The sequence below is a fragment of the Octopus sinensis genome, linkage group LG3, assembly GCF_006345805.1.
Source record: "Octopus sinensis linkage group LG3, ASM634580v1, whole genome shotgun sequence".
Lineage (NCBI taxonomy): Eukaryota > Metazoa > Mollusca > Cephalopoda > Octopoda > Octopodidae > Octopus > Octopus sinensis.
In genome coordinates, this window is record NC_042999.1 from 23,569,623 (window position 1) to 23,574,357 (window position 4,735).

Below are 4,735 nucleotides of genomic sequence, written 5' to 3' on the forward strand. Positions count from 1 at the left end.
CTGGTGGCATGGTAATGGTGGTGGTTGTACTGGTTTGGATATTGATGGTGGTTGTGTTTTATGTCAATATATTGTGATGATGGTAAAAGATGTTTATACAATACGTGTGTATATATGTGTGTGCGCATGTATGTATATATATATATATTATATATATATATATATATATATATATATATATATATATTATATATATATATATATATACATATAGATATATATATATATATACATACACATATAGTTATATGTATAGATATAATCATATATATGTATGTTTATGTGTACACACATATATAGCATATATATATGTATGTCACTCTTTCTATATATATATATATATATATATATATATATATTATATATATATATATATATATGTGTGTATGTATGTATGTATGTATGTAGTATGTATGTATGTATATATGTGTGTGTGTGTGTGTATTCGCAGTGATAAATTCTATTCCACACACTGTGTTTATAGTGACTCATACACAAACACTTGCATATTCGCACGTACACACATATACACTCCCCCTCTCTCTCTCTGACATACACACACGCAATTATGTATGTTTAGTGACTATAGATTTTCACAATGTTTACTATGGTGATCTTTTGGATGAGAAGAAAGCGTAGTTTTTAAATTGACAAAATTTATCCAAGTTTCTGTGATGGCGAAATTACAGGCCATATCCCAAAGCACCATAACCAGAGATGTTCGTCTATCTATCTATCTATCTATCTATCTATCTATCTATCTATCTATCTATCTATCTATCTATCTATCTATCTATCTATCTATCTATCTGTCTGTCTGTCTGTCTGTCTGTCTGTCTGTCTGTCTGCCTATATAACATGTGACTTCATTGACCGAGGTTACCGTGGTCTTTTCCGTAGGCTTTTCTTTCCACGGGTAAGCCTCACCTGTCCTCCCCTTTACACTTCATATTGACATTTCTGTAATAACGATCCCTATTGATCAATTTTTTTTCCTTTCCCTTTTTTTCCTCCCCCCCATTAAAAAAAATTTATCCCCCCCTTTTTTGTCCTCTTTCTTTCCTTTTACGATCCCTTTTGATCGAAAACCAAACCGCCGTTTTTTACCCCCAAAAGAAAAGCTCTACCTTGTAATTTGTCCTGTCTGTGTGCAGCCCTGTGTGGCTAATAAAGAAACATATCTATCTATCTATCTATCTATCTATCTATCTATCTATCTATCTATCTATCTATCTATCTATCTATCTGTCTGTCTGTCTGTCTGTCTGTCTGTCTGTATGTATGTATGTATGTCTGCCTGTCTGTCTGTCTGTCTATCTATCTATCTATCTATCTATCTATCTATCTATCTATCTATCTATCTATCTATCTGTCAGTCTGTCTGTTTGTCTAGCTGTTTATCAATCTATCTATCTACCTGTTTGTCTGTCTGTCTATCTCTCTATCTGTCTACCTATCTAACCCTAACCCTATCTATCTATCTATCTATCTATCTATCTATCTATCTATCTATCTATCTATCTATCTATCTATCTATCTATCTATCTGTCTGTCTGTCTGTCTGTCTGTCTGTCTGTCTATCTATCTATCTATCTATCTATCTATCTATCTATACATACATACATACATACATACATACGTATATTTATGAAGGTCTGCTTGCGTGCATGTATGTCTGCATGCATACATGCATGTTTACAAACACGTTTGTATGTACAGAAGTATATATGTGGGAACAGCTATGTCGTTGTGTATGAATCTGTTTTGTCTTATGTATATGTTGTACACATACATAAATTTACACGCTTACGTTAACATCTTAAGTAGTTCACACAACTACTTAAGATGTAAGTGATATTCTCAGTGTTAATTCCATAGTCTGTTATCAGCGATCACATAAGGCGGCGAGCTGGCAGAAACGTTAGCACGCCGGGCGAAATGCGTAGCCGTATTTCGTCTGCTGTTACGTTCTGAGTTCAAATTCCGTCGAGGTCGACTTTGCCTTTCATCCTTTCGGGGTCGATTAAATAAGTACCAGTTATGCACTGGGGTCGATATAATCGACTTAATCCGTTTGTCTGTCCTTGTTTGTCCTCTCTGTGTTAAGCCCCTTGTGGGTAGTGAAGAAATAGGACACATCTAGATGGCCTCCCTGCAATCCTATCTCTTCTGTGCAGCAAGGATTCTGTGGTTATCTCTTGTTTCTGCATTAAACAAGTATATCCTTAAAAACGAGAGCTAATATCCTGATTGTTAGTCTAAGATAAACCACTTTGGTTAACAAGGTTGTTGTCACTCTGAAGTTTTCTAGGAATATAGCTGTGCTTGACCTTTCGCTTCTCCTGTTGATGTATTTAGATATCTGTAACGTCTTTAGGTGTGTATTCCTAGACATCAGTTTGGGACAACTTTACAATAAACTTCTCTGCAAATTCTCATAATGTTATCTGCTTCAAGTGTGGAAAAATCATCATTTAACCTATAGATACCAAAGAGCATCCATGGATGCTTTCTGATCCACCTACTCGCAAACTGTGGAGCGGATATGATACAACACTCAAAGCTGTTTTCATCGATGCTCGCCTCGGTTTCGTTTCTCATAGAGGCGACCTACATCTGTTGGTCTAGAAATTTCATGATGATTTTGATGATTTTTCTGTTTTAACATCAATATGTCCTGGTTATGACTTTAATTTGCATCCGTTAGTGGGGACCTGTTCCAGGATTTTGATGAATGAAGGGCCACCCCTTAGCCATTATTGTTCTCCGGTCTACTCTGGCCCAGTTATTTGTTAAATAGCATGTCACTCATCGAACTGAATAGGTCAGCTGGACCTAGAGAGTCTGTGAGGTCGATTTCCTCTCCTTGAAGCGTCAAAACCACTTCTTTGTAGTTCTTTCAGTAACAGCGCCTTCTGTGTACTCAAATAAATGTCTCAAGCGGCTTTGACAGTTTTTGAATCTTGATCGAAAGAAAAGAGACGCAAATATTGAAAATGCTTATTTCCTCTGCTTGACACTCCGTCATCATATGTATGAAAAGAGATAAAATTTGTTCAAATTTCAAAAACGATAAACAAACATTATAGAGAATAGAGCTTAAAAAACACACAAAAAAGCCCTTAAAAAATCCCATAAAGCGCGACAATAAAAATATTTTTCATGTTAATTCAAAAAACAATGGAAAGACACGAACGAATTTATGCGGCAAACCCAATAGATTTCTTATATTTCTTCGATGTTTCCCTTCCATTCTTCCCTAGTAGTGTTGATGTCGCGCCCAACAGTGTCACTTGTAGCAAATCCCTGCTGGGTGAATTTAGGTTAAAGACGAATCAGAAAGAAATATTTTTACTACATGGATTTGTAACACAGGCACGAGGACAAAAACTTTGTTGAAAATTTGGGGCGTAATGTCATTTTAATTATAAAATCGTATATTTGACTGGTACGTAATTTATCGACCCTGTAAATGACGAAAGTGCAAACTCGACCGCGGCAGGATTTGAACTCAAAAGACTAGAACAAATATCCTAAAGATAATTTCGTTTGGCACTTTACCGAGTCAACCTGTTTACAACCTGCAATCTCGAATATTTATCATTCATGGCTGTGTGGTGAGTAGCTTGCTTACTGCTACCAAGTTGTCACGTTGTTTTTTGTTGCAGTGGAAGTCACGTCGTAGATGAAAAATTGAACATTTGAAGCACGGCCACAGGTAAAGCATTTATTTTTTGGGAGCTCAGTGAGGTTTGTTGTCCGTATAGTTATTATTTTTTCGAACAAAGGTCTCCACTGGGTCCCAGACATTTGTCTGCCAGTGGTCGTACTAAAAGATTCACATTTTAGTGAGAATTGTGTGTGTTTTCGGGAAAATTGTTTGGTAATTTCTATGACTGTGTCTGTGCCCTTTCAAGTGGATTTTTACCATAAAGGATAGGAATACAGCCAGGGTTGGACGAAATACTAATTGTGCTGCGAAGGACTACCAGTTTGGATTACCAGAGTAGCAGAATTGTGTTGTGTTTCCTTCGCTCTTCCTTCTCTTGTCTGTCGTTCTGATCTTTTTTGAGTTTCTTTATAGACTTTCAATTGAACATTTTGATTTTTGTTTGTGGATTTTTATTTTTGTTTTGGCTATCAACATGGCAACTGTGAAATCCGCTTTGGAGTGGAAAATTGCGGCCCCCAAAGAATGATTGAAAAATCATAAGGAGAGAACGGTGGTGTTAAGGGCCTATTCCAGGGTCTTTGACACCTTCAAGGTCTTCTCCGAGGAAGAAATTGAGGATTAGGTTTATCCGCAGGGGTGCGAAGTATGGAACTGTGTATGTACTTTTTGACACCCCTGCGGAAGCTCGTGATTTTGCGAGCATGCCTTTGGAGGGGGAGAAAATTTTGTTTCTCCCTACTTATGGTGGTAGAAAGTTGACAAGAGCCTTGGTGTGTGGGCTTCCACCCATTATAGGGCCGAGTGGATAGAAGACATTATCCGCCGGGGCCTGGGTGGTGGCCCTGCCAAGCTGTTAAATGTAAAAATGTTGCCTGCGGTTGAGTGAGTCGGGTCAAAAGCAATTTTAACCCTATGGACCCAATCAGTCGATGATCTGGTTTTACCAGATTTTTTAACAATGGCCGGTTCCAGGTACCCGGTGATGGTTGAGGGACATCCCTCCAAGTGTCACCTGTGCCTGGAATCGGGCCATATAAAGAACTGTCGCCGGGACCAGGCAAG